General features: G+C 36.7%; 1 protein-coding gene across 1 annotated transcript in view; it reads left to right on the top strand.

Moving 5' to 3' along the window:
• SGCD (sarcoglycan delta) overlaps positions 1-17,501 on the top strand; it is a 415,004-nt gene that overhangs the window by 384,834 nt on the left and 12,669 nt on the right. The gene's annotated exons all lie outside the window — the stretch shown is intronic.

The following is a 17,501-nucleotide window of genomic DNA, read 5'->3' as shown; positions in this document are numbered from 1 at the left end:
TTTATGTATAACTGAATCACTTTGCTGTACAGCAGAAAGGAACACAACATTGTAAATCAATAATATGTCAATTTAAAAAAAATCTCTAAAAATCAGCAGTTTCATTCATAAAATTTAAATACCGACTGCAGATATGAGGGGCTTGAATTTCAAAGTAACCCTTGCTTGACTTAAAAGTAAATCCTATAAAATTAGAAAAGCAGAAGTTTTTCCTTACTTTTTGCAGGTGCTTATTTTATTTCCACCAGTCTGTACTGGAAGTTGGAGTTGGGTCCACTTAGTACAGTGTATTCAAGTCAAAGCAGCCATTTAAAACAGGATGAAGGGGGTAGATTTGTATCATATGGACTTAGCTAAGCTGGAATGATGTTCCCTAAAAACTTCTTTCACTGAGTTAGGGAGGCTGCATGAAGATTGGAAGGTGGGAGTAAAACTACAGTCATACTCCGTTTGCACTGGAAGGTCAGTACAGAGAACCAGGCTGTCAGAAATCACCTGCTGGTGTCCCTTGTTGGTGTGGGGCAGCCTAGGTCTTTATCTCTTCCATCACCTGAGCCACGTACATGCTTAGTTTCACAAAGAAGGACAGCAACTTTTCCTTCACTGAGGCAGAGACTGTGTAGTGTTGAGAGACTGTCACTGCTACCAGTTCATCCTGGTGGATTCTCACTCATCTGCACTCTCCTCATTTCACAGCATCTTCCCTTCCAAGTGTCTGCCCTGCTGACGGCAGACTCTGGCATCAAACACAAAGAAAATAGCCTTACACAGACTATTTACCCAGCTCCCATAACCGTATGAGATTCATTGCTGTAATGAACCTGTATATATCCCACTCAAAGAGGTTCTCTTTATCTGACTGAACCCTGACTGAAAACTGGCAACTCTTAGGCCAGATCTGGCTCTCAGAAAGTTGGCCTATCCATAGTTTAAAATAATAATAAGTTGCCAACACCAGTGCCTGATAATCACACCCCTCAACACAGCCCTGCCCACTAGTGGGACAAGACCCAGCTCCACCCACCAGTGGGCAGGTACCAGTCACTCCCACCAGAAAGCCTGCACAAGCCTCTTAGACAGCAGAAGCCAGAAGAACTAAAACCCTGCAGCATGTAGAATGGAAACTGCAATCACAGAAAATTAAACAAAATGAGATGGCAGAGGAATACATCCCAGATGAAGGAACAAGATAAAATGCCAGAAGAACAACTAAGTGAAATGGAGATAGGCAGTCTACCTGAAAAAGAATTCAGAGTAATGATAGTAAAGATGATCCAAGATCTCAGAAAAAGACTAGAGGTATATAATGAGAAGATATAAGAAATGTTTAATGAAGACCTAGAAGAACTAAAGGTCAAACAGATTAACATACAATAACTAGAATGAAAAATACACTAGAAGGAATCAACAGCAGAATAACTGAGGCAGAAGAATGGAAAAGTGACCTGAAGACAGAATGATGGAAATCACTGCCACAGAACAGAAAAATGGAAAAAAAAAAAAAAAACGACAGTCTAAGAGACCTCTGGGACAATATTAAACATACTGACATTTGCATTATAGGGATCCCAGAAGGAGAAGAGAGAGAGAAAGGGCCTGAGAAAATATTTGAACGGATAATAACTGAAAACTTCCCTAACATGGAAAAGGAAACAGACACCCAAGTCCAGAAAGCATAGAGAGTCCCAGGCAGGATAAACCCAAGGAGAAACATGCCACGACACATAGTAACCAAATTGAAAGAAATTTAAAACAAAGAAAAAATATTACAAGCAGCAAGGGAAAAGCAACAAATAATATACAAGGGAATCCCCATAAGGTTAGCAACTGAATTCTCAGCAGAAATTCTGCAGGTCAGAGGGGATCGCATGATATATTTAAAGTGGTGAAAAGGAAAAACCTACAACCAAGAATACTCTACCCAGCAATGCTCTCATTCAGATTTGATGGGCAAGCAAAATCTAAGAGAATTCAGCACTACCAGACCAGATTTGCAACAAATGCTAAAGGAATCTCTACAACTGGAAAAGAAAAAGCCACAACTAGAAACAAGAAAACTACAAATGGAAAAGCTCACCAGTCAAGGCAAATACAGAGTAAAGGCAGGAAATCGTCCACACACAAACATGATAGCAAAACCAGCAATTGTGTGAAGAGGAGAGCACAAATGCAGGATATTGGAAATGTATTGGAAATTAAAAGACCAGCAACTTAAAACAATCATTTATATTTACACTGCTATATCAAAACCTCATGGTAACCACAAAGCAAAAAACTACAATAGATTCACACAAAAGAGAAAAAAGCAATCCAAGTACAACACTAAAGTTAGTCATCAAATCACAAGAGAAGAGAACAAAAGAGGAAGGGAAGAAAAAAGACCTACAAAAACGAATCCAAAACAATTAATAAAATGGCAATAAGAACATACATATCAATAATTACCTTAAAATGTAAGCAGATTAAATGCTTCAACCAAAAGACATAGACTGGCTGAATGGATACAAAAACAAGACCTGTATATATCCTGTCTACAAGAGACCCACTTCAGATCTAGGGACACATACAGACTGAAAGTGAGCAGGTGAAAAATCAAGAGAAAGCTGGAGTGGCAGTACTCATAATATCATACAAGATAAACTTTAAAACAAAGACTGTTACAAGAGACAAAGAAGGACACTACATAATGATCAAGGGAACAATCCAAGAAAAAGACATGACAATTGTAAGTATGTATGCGTCCAACCTAGGAGCACTTCAATATATAAGACAAATCTTAACAGGCATAAAAGAGGAAATCAACAGTAACACAATAATAGTGGTGACTTTAACACCCCACTTTCATTAATGACAGATTACCCAGACAGAAAATCAATAAGGGAACACGGGCCTTAAATGACACATAAGACAAGGTGCACCTAATTGACATTTATAGAGCATTCACTCAAAAGCAGCAGAATACACATTCTTCTCAAGTGCACATGGAACATTCTCCAGGATTGATCACATGCTCGGCCACAAAGTGAGCCTTGGTAAATTTAAGAAAATTGAAATCACATCAAACATCTTTTCTGACCACTATGCTATGAGATTGGAAAGCAACTACAAGAAAAAAACTGTAAAAAACAGAAACATGTGGAGGCTAAACAATATGCTACTAGCCAACCAAGGGATCACTGAAAAAATCAGAGAGGAAATAAAAAAAATACCTAATGACAAATGCAAACAAAAGCACAATGATTCCAAACCTCTGGGACACAGCAAAAGCAGTTCTAGAAGGGAAGTTTATAGCAGTACAATCTTACCTCAGGAAACAAGAAATATCTCAAATAAACAATCTAACCTTATACCTGTAGCAACTAGAGGAAGAACAAACAAAACCCAAAGTTTGTAGAAGAAATCATAAAGATCAGAGAAGAAATAAATGAAATACAGACAAAGAAAATAGAAAAGATCAGTGAAACTAAAAGCTGGTTTTTTGAAAAGATAAAGAAAATTGATAAACCTTTAGCCAGACTCATCAAGAAAAAGAGGGAGAGGGCTCAAATCAATAAAACTAGAAATGAAAAAGAAGTTGCAACTGATACTACAGAAATACAAAGGATCATAAGAGACTGCTACAAGCAGCTATATGCCAATAAAATGGACAACCTAAAAGAAATGGACAAATTCGTAGAAAGGTACAATCTCCCAAGACTGAATTAGGAAGAAATAGAAAACATGAACAAACCAATCACAAGTGCTGAAATTGAAACTGTGATTAATAAAACTCCCAACAAACAAAAGTCCAGGACCATATGGCTTCACAGGCAAATTCTATCAAACATTTAAAGAAGAGTTAACACCTGCCCTGAAATTATTCCAAAAAAACTGCAGAGGAAGGAACACTCCCAAACTCATTTTATGAGGCCATCATCAGCCTGATACCAAAACCAGACAAAGATACCACAAAAAAAGAAAATTACAGGTTGATATCCTTGATGACCATAGACGCAAAAATCTTCAACAAAAGACTAGCAAACCGAATCCAACAATACATTAAAAGGATCATATACCATGATGAAGTGGGATTTATCTCAGGGATGCAAGGAGTTTTCCAATATCTGCAAATCAATCAGTGTGATACACCACATCAACAAATTAAAGAATAAAAACCATATGATTATCTAAATAGAGGCAGAAAAAGCTTTTGACAAAATCACTATCCATTTATGATAAAAACTCTCCAGAAAGTGGGCCTAGAGGGAATTTACCTCAACATAATAAAGGACATATATAACAAACCCACAGCTAACACTATACTCAATGGTGAAAAACTGAAAGCATTTCCTCTAAGATCAGGAATGAGACAAGGATGTCTACTGTCACCACTTTTATTAACATAGTTTTGGAAGTCCCAGCAATCAGAGAAGACAAAGAAAAAAAAAAGAATCTAAATTGTAAAAGAAGAAGTAAACCTGTCACTCTTTGCAGATGACATGATAGTATACATAGAAAATCCTAAAGATGCCACCAGAAAACAAAGTTCATCAGTGAATTCGGTAAATCTGAAGGACACAAAATTAATACACAGAAATCTCTTTCATTTCTATACACTAACAATGAAAAATCAGAAAAGGAAATTAAAGAAACAATTTCACTTAGCATCGCATCAAAAAGAGTAAAATACCTAGGTAAACCTACCTAAGGAGTAAAAAGACCTGTATTAAGAAAATCATAAGGTACTGATGAAATAAATAAAAGATGGCATAAACAGATGAAGAGATATACTATGTTCTTGGATTGGAAGAATCCATATTGTCAAAAAAGACTATAATACCCAAGGCAATCTGCAGATTCAGTGCAATCTCCATTCTTAAACATGTAGCTGTCCAAATTACCAATGGCATTTTTCACAGAACTATAACAAAACATCTTAAAATTTGTATGGAGACACAAAAGACCCCAAGTAGCCAACACAATCCAGAGGAAGAAAAACGGAACTGGAGGAAGCAGGGTCCCTGACTTCAGACTAAACTACAAAGCTGCAGCCATCAACAAAACCCCAGAAATACACATTAGTGGAACAGGATAGAAAGCCCAGAAATGAACCCATGCACCTATGGTCAATTAATCTACAACAAAGGAGGCAAGAATATACAATGGAGAAAAGACAGTCTCTTCAATAAATGGTGCTGGGAAAATTGGACAGCTACATGTTTAAGAATGAAATTAGAACATCCTTTAACACCATATACAAAATAAACTCAAAGCAGATTAAAGATCTAAATGTAAGGCTGGATACTATAAACCTCTTAGAGGAAAACATAGGCAGAACATTCTTTAACATAAATCACAGCAGTATCTTTTTCGATCCTTCTCCCAGAGTAATGGAAATAAAAACAAAAATAAACAAATGGGACCTAATTCAACTTGAAAGCTTTTGCACATCAAAGGAAACCATAAACAAAATGAAAAGACAACTCAGAGTGGGAGGAAATATTTGCAAATTATGTGACTGACAAGGGATTAATCTCCAAAATTTACAAAGAGCTCATGTGGCTCAATAAAACAAAAAACAACAATAAAAAAAACCCAATCAAAAATTGGGCAGAAGATCTAAATAAACATATCTCCAAAGAAGACATGCAGATGGCCAAGAGGCACATGAAAAGATGTTCAACATCACTAATTATCAGAGAAATACAAATCAAGACTATGAGGTGTTACCTCACACTAGTCAGAATGGCCATCAACAAAAAAATCTACAAATGATAAATTCTGGAGCAGGTGCGGAACACAGGGAACCCTCCTACACTGTTAGTGGGAATGTAAATTGGTATACCCATTATGGAGAACAGTATGGAGGTTCCTTAAAAGACTAAAAACAGAGCTATCATACGATCCAGCAATCCCACTCATGGGCATACATCTAGAGAAAACCATAATTCAAAAAGATACATGCACCCCAGTGTTCACTGTAGCACTATTTACAATAGCTAAGACATTGGAAGCACTCTAAGTGTGCATCCACAGATGAAAGGATAAAGAAGATGTGGTACATATATACAAAGGAGTATTACTCAGCTATTAAAAGGAATGAAATAATGCCATCTGCAGCAACATGGATGGACCTGGAGATTATCATACTAAGTGAAGTAAGTCAGAGAAAGACAAGTATCATATTATACTGCTTATATGTGGAATCTAGAAAAATTGATACAAATGAACTTATTTACCAAACAGAAAGAGACTCACAGATTTAGAGAATGAATTTTTGGTTACCTGAGTAGGGGAGAAGGGATAGATTGGCAGTTTGGGACTGACATGTACACACTGCTGTAGTTAAAATAAATAACCAACAGGGACCTACTGTATAGCACAGGGAACCCTGCTCAATACTCTGTAATAACCTAAATGGGAAAAGAATTTGAAAAAGAATAGATACATGTATACGTGTAACTGAATCACTTTGGTGTACACCTGAAACTAACACAACATTGTTAATCAACTACATGCCAATAGAAAATAAAATTTAAAAAAAAAAATAGAAACACTGAGACTCCCTCTTAACATAAGAAATGAAAAAACCAATCTGCTGACCTTTAAAGGTGAGTTGATTTTACTATACGATTTCCAAATTCATAGTTTGAAAAATCAGAAACCTGGACCTCTAGAGTACAGCGGTGTGGTAGTCTTAAGTATCCTGACCAGTTGTTGAAAAGAACTTTTTAGTTGAAAAGAACAAAAACTAATGGTTAAAATATTTTAAACGCATCAATGAGCTGGAAATTAGTTATGAGTAGTCAGAGTCCAAAGCTGAAGTAGCATAGGAACCCAGAGAAGTACACTGAGCATTGAGGCCAGCTGTAACTTTACAGATTTTGCTATACTAGATGAAATTCAGCTTCAGTTTTATGGTCTGCTGGGTCATGGGAACAAAGCAAATCTCAGGGCTCACTGAAAGCAGGTAGTCTATTTACAGATCCCACAGATGTAATTGGGACCCCAGTCTACCAAACCTTCAGGGTACAGATGAAATAGAATACACCCACCTGGTCTTGCCCTCCTCTGACCTTTGCACCCAGAGGATTGCAAGGGAAATAGCCTGTCTTGAACCTCAGCACTGAATAGAAGGAAAAGAAAAAAATTTCTCCAAGATTTGATAGCTTTAAACTGGCCCTCCCTCTGTCTGTTGCCTGAATTCATATTACCTGATTGGTCCTAAGACCTCCAGCAAAGAAATTAGTTTACACTAGATGCAAGCTGAGGGTGGCACCAATGATTGATGGACACAGATACAAATCCTCTCTAGAGAAAAATCACCTTTAAAAGTAGGTCCCAAATAACTTCAGCAAACAAAGACCCAAAAAATATGAACCCACAGAGGTAAGAAGTATGAAACATACTCAGAAACAAGGTGCCATGAGCAAGAGAGCAGCATGGAAACAAGGCAGCCAATTTAGATGCACAGAGGCTTCATATATGGAAATTAGCAGAGAAAAGATATAAAATAATATGTTTACTATGAGTCAAGAAACCAAAGAGAATGGGAAGGGTAAAAAACAAAGGAATATAAAAATGGCTAACAAATTAGAAAATGAACGAGAGAATTTCTAGAAATGAGAATATAATCTCAAAAAGAAAAACTCCAATGGATGTCATGAAAAATAATAAAAAGAAAATTAAATGAAGATGAGACTATATCTAAAGAATCACCCAGGAAGCAGAGAGGCAGAATAACAGGAATGCTAGGGTGAGAATGTCTAATCTTAAAGTTTTAGCGTGAAAAGAGAGAGAATGGAGCAAAAACAATTTTCAAAGACATACAAGCTGAGTGTTGTCCAGAAGCGATGAAAGACACAATACTACAAATTTAGAGTCAAAAAAAAAAAAAAAAATTCAAGTAGAGTAAATAAAATGAAATCCACGTCTAGACATAACGAAATGACATTGCAGAACATCAAAGATCAAGAGCAGCAGGAGAGAACAGAACAAAATAGAAGTCCTAGAATTGAAGTTAGACTGACAGCTGAATTCTTAACTACAATTAAGTGAGAACCAGAATACAGAGGAATAATATCTTCAATCCCTGAGAGAAAATAACTGTCAGCACAGTGTTGTACTTCTAGAGAAAATCCCTTTTACAAAAGAGGGCAAATTAAAAAATTATCCCAGAAAAAACAAAACTGAAGATTCACCCCAGCAAACCCTTACTAAAAGAACATGTCAAAAATTTTCTTGATTTTAAGAAAAAAGGGATGTTTACAATGACAGAAGGAATAAGTAAAGAAAGTGGAAAACACATAGATATAATATGTAAATAACATTGAATAAACAGTAATCTTCCTGGGTTAAAAAACACAGAACCAAAATACCTAACAGTACAGATAAATCAAAAATAGTATATTTGGACTGTTACATTTCGAAAGAAAATCCATTAAAGACAATATTGTTAAGGTATTGCCTCTCCTCAAAACTGATCTATGGATTCAACAGAATCCCAATCAAATTCCTTATAGGCTTTTAAGACTTATATGGCAAAGGAAAGAATCTAGCAGAGCTAACTAATCTGTTTTCCTTTCGCAAAAGTTAAAGGAGTCATTCTAGTTAATTCTGACTTCTTATAAAGTTATGGTAACCAAGACAGTCTGGTATTAGCATGAGGCTAGGCAAATAGATAAATAGAACAGAGAGTTTAGAAATACATCTGTATGTATATGGTTAATTGATTTTCGAGAAAAGCATCAGTGCTATTCAATAAGGAAAGGATTATTTTTCAGTAAATGGTGCTAGAACAACTCGATAAATCTACCGGGAAAAAAGTGAACCTCAACTCTATTCTTAAAAACTAATTCAAGATGGATCATAAATCTAAACGTAAAGCTGAGGGAGATCAACTCGATGCTTTGTGATGACCTGGAGGGATGGGATAGGGAGTGAGGAAGGGAGGCTCAAGTGGGAGGAGATATGGAGATATATGTATACATATAGCTGATTCACTTTGTTGTACAGCAGAAACGAACACAATACTGTAAAGCAATTATACTCTAATAAAGATCTGAAAAAAAAAAAGTAAAGCTAAAACTATAAAGCTCCTAGCAAAGGACATGGGAGACTATCTTTGTAACCTTGGGGTAGGTGATGGTTTATTAGGGAAGGTACAGAAGTACTAAACATAAAGTATATGATAAATTGACATTCACCAAAAAACATTGTTTAAAAGTGAGTTATGTCATGGATTGGGAGAAAATACTTCATATAGATAGAGAGATAAATTTCATATATATATATATATATATATATATACACACACAGAGGTATTTATATCTGGAAATTCTGAAAATACATCTGAAATTTCAGAGATATATATACATTTCTTTTACCTAGAATATATAGAAAATCAGTAACAGAAATACAAATAACCCAACTGTAAGGGAAAAAAAAAAGTTGGACAAAAGATTTAATTAGGTCCCTCCCAAAAGAACATCTTTGAATAGCCAATAAGCATGTAAAAAGCTGCTCAACATCATTAGTCATCAGGGAAATGAAAACTGTAATGAAGAACCATTTTATAGCCACTGGAATAGTTTTAATTACATCAGTATTGGTGCTAGGAATATAAAATTGCACAACTACCTTGGAAAACAGTTTGGCAATTTTCTTGTTGTATTAGTCTACGGCAGCTTAAAAAATAGACATTTATTATCTCACAGTTTCTGTGGGTCAGAAATGTGGGTGCAATTTAGTGATGCCTCCCACTCAAGATCAATTATGAGGTTGCAGTTAAGCTGTTGGCCAGCACTGTGATCTTTTCAAATATATGTCTTGGGGAAGATCTATTTATAAGTGCACTCCTGTGGCTATTGGCAAGACTCAGCTTTCTGTAGACTACTGGATTGAGGGCCTTAGTTCCTCATGGGCTAATGGGCTCCCTCAGTTTCTCAGACATCTTCATAGGGCAGTTCTGAGCATGGCAGCCGGCATCCCTTTAAATGAGGGAATGGGAGAGCACGAACCCAAGATGGAAGCCACAGTCTTTTTATAACGTAGTCTCGTAAGTGACATCCTATCACTCTTGCCATGTTTTGGTTGCATAGAAGCAAGCCACTATATCCAGCCCACATCTAGGAGAGAGAATCAAGCTAAGAGCATAAATACCAGGAGGGAGGGATCATTGGGGATTAGTTTAGATACTACCTTACCACATTTATTAAAGACATATTCATGCTATAACCTAGTGATTTTATTCATAGCTACTTATTTCAGAGAAATGAAAACTTTATCCTCATAAAGATGTGTGCAAAATAGCCCCAAACTCAAAACAACCAAATATCTACTAATAGGAGACTGGATAAAGGGTACAGACTTTCAGTTATAAGCTAAATAAGTTCTCGAGAGCTACTGTACAGCATGGTGGTGACTATAGTTAATAAATAATAACGTATTATATATTTTAAATTTGCTAAAAGAGTAGATCTTAAGTGTTCTTACCACATGGGGGGGAGAAGGTAAATATGTGAGGTGATAGGTTAATTAACTTAATTGGGGGAATCATTTCACAATGTATACATGTATCAAAACATCATGCTGTGTACAATGTTTATTTCTTAATAAAATTAAAAGATGTGTGCATTTGACTGTATGTAAGTTTTTCCACAATGAAAAGTCATCTGACATTAAAAAATCCAATTACATGAGAGACACATCTAAAATATAACCATATAGAATGATGATATTTAAAAGAGTAGAAAAATATGTTCAAGGAAAATACTGACAGAAACAGAGAACAACTATAATAATAGGCAAAATGGATTTTAAGGCAAAAAACATTATAAGAAATAGAATCATTATACACATTGATAAGAAGACACTAAGGAAGACAGAACAGCTCCAAGCTGCTATGTATTTAATAACATAGCTCTTTTAGTAGATCAAATATGTATATACAAATTTGAACAGAACAATTAAATATCTTGAGTTAACAGACATAGACCATAGCACCAACAACTACAGAACACACATTCTTTTCAGACAGGCATGAATTTTATAAACATTGACACATACTAGGCCATACTACTCCTTTGGGATGCTACCAAAAAATGCATATCCTTAAATGAATATATTAAAAATTAGGTAAGACAAAAATTAACTAAGGAGGCAGAACATTTTAATTAACTAAGGTGGCAACACATTTTAGAAGTTAGGATAATTCTGCAGCTGTTCTATCTAGAACAAAAGACAAGGAAAATTCAAGAACAAGAAATAAACACAGCGCAGGACTGACAAAAGCAAATGTTAGCTCTTTGAAAAGACAAATAATTGACAGCACTACTCAAGAAGAAAAGACGTCACAAATAAAAATATTTGGAACACCAAAAGACATAACTACAAATGTTGGGGACTTTTTCTTAAATAAAAATGTTATGAAAAGCTTTGCCAAGAAGTTTAAACCTTTCTATGAAATGGAAAAATACTAAGAAAATAGATAACTTACTAAAATCAACCTGAGAAGAAACATAAAACCTATATAATCCTATAGTTATTTTTTTAATGGGAATAAGCTGTCATTCCATGCCCAGAAGGTTTATCAATTTGATGACTTAAGTATGCAAGGGGTAAATAATTCTAATCTTTGATTAAAAATTCCAAAATATGTAAAAGTGATAGAACCTGACAAAGACACTGTAAGACAGAAAAATTACAGGATAAACTCACTTATGAACACAGGTGCAAAATCCTTTAAAAAATTAATAGATAGCTTCAGAAATTGATAGAAAATATGACACATAATGACAATGTTGAGCTAATACCAAAAAACTTAGGAGTGGATTATTATTGGAAAATTAATGTAATTCACCACATTAATATATTAAGAAGTATATTATGTCAATATATGAAGAATAAAATAGTACTTGATAAAATTCACAGTAATGAATGACAGAGACTCTTAGCAAAATAAGAATAGAAGGGAACTCTCACATCATGATAAAGAAGTATCCCGGAAAAAAACAAAACAAAACAAAACCATATAATAAAAAGAATCTTACTTAATGGTAAATTTTTGAAAGGTTTCCCTTTCAATTCAGGAAAAGGCAAGACTGCCATTACCTTAGTTTTAGTCAACACTGTATTGGGCAGTCCTAGACAGAACAGTATGAAAAGTAAAAGAAATCAAAAGTGTAAGAAATCAAAAGACATAAGACTGTCATAAAATAGTGTCTACCGAGAAAACCTAAATCAACCTGTGCACAAATTGTGAAAAATAAGATAATTTACCTAGGTGTTAACTATAAGATCAACATACCAAAAACAACAAAAACCTGAATCTCAATACAATAGGAAAAAGAAACAAGTGTAAGAGAAGTACCTTTTTACCGAAATACCATTTTCAATAGCAGCAAGAGATATACTGAATCCACAGAGAGGAAATTGTCTAACTTCATTGAAACACATCCAAGAATACATAACAAAATACAGACAGATGCAGTGATCATGGAGTGAACATAAATCCAATCAAAATTCCAAGAGGTCTTCCTTCAGTTGAAACTTCAGTTGATTCTGAAATTTATTTGGAAGACCAAGAATAGCTAGGACGATCTTGAAGAACAAGCAAGGCAAGAGGACTTGCCTTATGAAATGTAAAGAATTTAAAAATCGCAGTAAGCTAAAATATTTAATTAATTATTGTCACAGGGATAGATGAGTAGAATAATGAAACAGTCTAGAAAACCCTGAAAGAGACCCATGAGTGTATGGCAACATCATTTATGACAGAGCTACATATGGGCTTTTCAATATATGATGGTGAGATCCTTCTTCTGCATCTGTTTTGACCCCAACCTCAGACTGTACACAAAAATGAATATCTGATGAATGAGAGACTTAGAAAAAGCAAAACATAAAAGTTTTTAAAACCAATATTGAAGAACTTTACGGTTTCAGTGTAGGGAAGGATTTCTCAAATAAGACACAGAAAGTACAAACCCTAGAGGAAAAGATAATTTGTTGACGTTAAAATATAAAACTTTGTTCACCCAAAAATGCTAAACATAGACTGAAAAGATAAACTACAACCTCAAAAATGAAATTATCAATACATAGAACTGCTAAACAATTATTTTCAAATTATATAAAGCAAGACTACAATTCACCCATACAAAATCATAAAAACAAAAACAATTAAAAGGGACAGACATTTCACTGAAGAAGAATCCCAAATGGCTTACCAACAAATGAAAAGATGTTTAACTCCATTACTAATCTGGGAAATGCAAATTTAAAAGACAATAGCATCCCATTTCACTCTCATTTCATAATAAATAAGAGCAAATGCTAGCAAGAAAGTAGAAAAAACAGAACTCTATACATTACTAGTGGGAAAGCAGTAAAGCTGTAGGTAAGCATACCCTAGGAGCTAGCAATTCCACTCTTCACTTATGTGTCCTAAAGTAAATTTACAAATGAACACCAGGATGCACATACAAGAATGTGCACAGGTGACTTTGTAGAAACAAAAACTTGGAATCAATCCAAATGTCCAACAAAAGGATGGACAAATAAATCAGGATGTGTGATAGCCCCGGGGGAATAGAATAAATTACCACTGTGCTACAGCATGGATGCATCTCAGGAACAAAAAGGTTGAGGCCAAAATTAAGTAAATCACTAAAGAATACATAAGTGAAATTATTCTGTGCATAAAGCTCAAAAACACATGACAGTAAATAATGTATCATTTAAGGAGGCAAATGTAGTAATATTATAAAGAAAGCAAGAAAATTCATAATATAAAGAAAGCAAGAAAATTCATAGTAGTAGTTACTCGAGAGAAGGAAATGGTTAGGATTAGGAGAAGAGCTCAGGGAATTACAAAGGTAAGAAATTTTTTTCTTAAAAAGAATGGTGAGTATACAAGATTTATGGCAATGTCATTCTTTATACCATACTTATATTTGGAGAAATCTTTTGTATCAATTCCAAAAATTAATGATTTGGAATAAAAATTTTTTTTCATCAAAAGCACCGGCAGTAACTGGCCAGGTTAGAATAGCAGCTGCCTCCTGACCAGAGCATCTCCATCACTTGCCATATATGATTGTGCAGAGACTCTTGTATCCTGATAGCTTTCCTATGGGTCACTGACATCACCTATCCAGTCTTTGTGGGCATCTGATACGATGACATTGTTTTAGAGCAGTGGTTCTCAAAGTGTGGTCCCCAAGCTAGCAGCTTCAGCATCCCCTGTCACTTGTCACAAGTGCAGATGTTCAGTCACCACCCTAAACCTACTGTATCACACTTGGGGATGGAGCCCAGCAATGGATGTTTTAATAAGCCCTACAGGGGATCCTGCTGCTCATGTTTGAGGACCACTGTTCTGGAAAGCATGGCGCAGCCTTGGACCTCCTTTCCTAGTCTTTCTTCCACTCTCAGGTTCTTCAGTCCTCCCCAACAGGGGTTTCATTTGCTCCTAATGGGAGCAGTATTCATTTTCAAGAGCCAACAAGACCCTCAGTTGTCACCACCACCCTCCCAATCAGGAGGAAGCCTCCTGCCATTTTCCTTGCTCAATACCATCTAAGAAAAGGTGTTGGCGATTGTTAGTCTATGGTCAGAAGTTGACTGACATCACCGCAAGAGTGCTTTGTCTGCTCTCTGCTTTGTCTGCTCTCCCACAGGGCTCTTGTAGGAACTTCTTTCTTTTTCTTTTTTTTACAGCGGAAATAGCCTGTGAACAAACTATTAAGTTTGCCTGAACAACAGAGGGCGTTAAGATAAAGTATGAAACACAAAGCCAGTTACTGTTTTGTAACGGAAGTTGTCATTTCTACCTTATCTTAGCCTTTCACACAAGGAGACAGTTTCAGAGTAGCCCCCTTTCTTGTCATCCTGGTACTTCCAAGGCTGTGAGAGGGGAAAAGGCAGCAGTCGTTTCTGAGTCCACTTCTCTGGACTGGGAGCTCTCCTGCTGACTTCAAAGCCAATGGGAGGCAGCAAGAATAAAGTGAATTTATATGACTGTCTGAAATGCCAACACTCCATCTGATAAAGTTCTCCAAGCTCCAGACATTTGTTTTCTATTTTGAGTTTTGCCCCTCAACTATCTTTTTGTGTGAATCATTCACTTTGAAGGCTGCATACCTAGAATGAACACATTCCCCATATCCTGAATTTGATGTCACTGATGTCAACCGTTTCAGTAAGTTGTGAGGACTGTTGTAGGGAAGGAAGTACGTCTCACTGAACCATATGTGGTACTATCACCTTATCCTTATTTACGGAGCTGGTTTTGGAAATACAAGTGTATATTCCCTGAAGATAGATTTGGCATTTAATTACAAAGACTGGCATGAAGATATGAGAGGCAGGGAAGAAGTCGGTTTTTCTGGAAGTGATATGGGATACTGGACAACATGCCTGGGTTTGAGTGTTGGTTTTGCCTGTTTACTCGGTGTGCAACCCTGAGCAAGTCATTTACCTTAGTGTCCTTGCTTGTACAATCAAGACTAAAGGAGTGCCAAAGGCATAGGATTTTTGTGGAGATTAAATGAGACAACACATGTAAAGCACTTTCCATGATGTCCATTACCTGGTAATTATTCAGTAAATCACAGCTGATATTTGTGGCAAGAAATAAGACTAACAAAATTGGTCAGACCAAGCTCTAAATGGGTGAATAAGTCCAAGGGTTCCTATCTTTTCTAAGAAATGTGTGAAGGTTTTGATAAGAGAAGTGACATATTCAAAACTGACTTCAGGAAGATATATTTGTGTGTGAAGGACACTGGAAAAATAAAGGAAGAATTAGAGACAAAACTTGTGAGGTTTCAATAGTCCGGGTTAGAGATTAACTAAATTGAGTAGAGAGAAGTTGTGAGTTACAAACTGCATTAACAGATGCAATGAGGGAGGGAGGGAAGAAGGGAAAAGAGAGAAGATGGTGTGAGGACTCTCCTCTGGGGAGGGTGGAGGATGGCAGTGCCACTGAGAAGAGGGTGAACACATGTGGAGGTGAGCAAAGCAGTACTGTCAGAAGGGAAGCGTATGCCATGAGGAGAAAGGTCTCAGTATTAGTGAAAACAGAAGGTGTTTGACAACACTAGGATAAGGGGTGTGAGTCAGCCAGACCTTACAGGAGAGAAGCAAAGAAAGTGGCAGAAAACCATCTTCATATTTCAGAAGTCAGCTATAGGAAGAGCTCAGCTGTATTTGGATGAAGGCCCTAGACAAGGATGTACTGCACAGACATCATTCCCTGCCACTCTAGCAACAAGACCCCCTTCCTTGCCCTGATGTTGTAGTGAGAAAAACCACAGGCAAAGGAAGTCAAGCATAATTCAGGGCAGAACCACACCTGGCTCAGCACCCACTTGGTGAAGGTCTTGGTGAAGAGGGTATGATATGGGATTTTTGCCACACACAAAGGGGTGAGGTCAGAATGGAAAGGAGTGAAAGAGAAGCTCAAGCCAGTCCTTTCCTGAGGACTAGACACCTGTTGTTTCTCTTTAAGACTCTGGATGAGTCACTATAGGGAAAGGCACAAACATCTGTGGAGAAGCCTGCTACCTGGACGCAAAGCTCAGGAATGCAGACCTGGGAAGTGGAGAAGAGCCATCTCTTGGCACGTGTGGCATGTAGCTTGGCATCGCTCAGGGTGGCGCCCCGCTGGTTGCCTTGCTTTCCCCACCACTTACTGATGCCCACGACGGTATGTCCTACCCATGGGGGCTGATGGAAGCAGAACATGGAGTCAGTGGTCAGCGGTATGATGTTCCTTTTAAAGATGTTCAAAGTGTCTGAAAGTTAGGAGTGGAGAAATAAAATGCAGAAAACTCATCTGATTTGGAGTGGTTTGGCGGCCACTGCTGAGGTCCATGCTTTCTAATTTGGGATACGTTCCTTGTAACAGAGAAGAGGGTTTCATTCAGTTCATTTTGGTGATAATATTAAAATGTGGAATATTTAGAGCATGGTTGAGTTTTAGCTCATGTTTTTTGCATAAGATGAGTTAGGCAAAAAATCTTTCTATGAAGCGTTATCCTCTTTTGCCCTAATGATTGCATAGAGTGTGGCTGATTCTAATTCACTCTTGGGGGGTGTAATTATGTAAGTTTGCATAAACACATGGAGGCACGTAACCACCACTGCAGTCAAGATACAGAACAGTTCTATCACCAGAAAACATCTTCTCTTCATGCTGTGCCTTTGTAGTCAAATCACTCCCCTCTAACTCCTGGCAATGACTTATCTGCTCCGAGTCTTCTTCTGACAACTGCCTATTTGAGTAGGGCCTGAGATTTCTTTACGGTTTGCTGGTGTCACAACGACAGTAACAACAGTTATAGTAATACTTAAAACATATTAATTCTACATTTCCAATGTGCCAGGCACCACTTTAAGCACTTTAGAAATGAGGAAACTGAGGCTTTGAGAAATTTTGGAGAAGAGAGGAGGGAAGAAGGACTTGCCCATGGTCATACAGCAGCAGCCCCGAGGTTTGAGTCAGCCATGTGTAACTC

The sequence above is a fragment of the Hippopotamus amphibius genome, chromosome 1 (genome assembly GCF_030028045.1).
Source record: "Hippopotamus amphibius kiboko isolate mHipAmp2 chromosome 1, mHipAmp2.hap2, whole genome shotgun sequence".
Lineage (NCBI taxonomy): Eukaryota > Metazoa > Chordata > Mammalia > Artiodactyla > Hippopotamidae > Hippopotamus > Hippopotamus amphibius.
The sequence above is the reverse complement of the archived record's forward strand: the minus strand, read 5'-3'. Positions and strand labels throughout refer to the sequence as shown.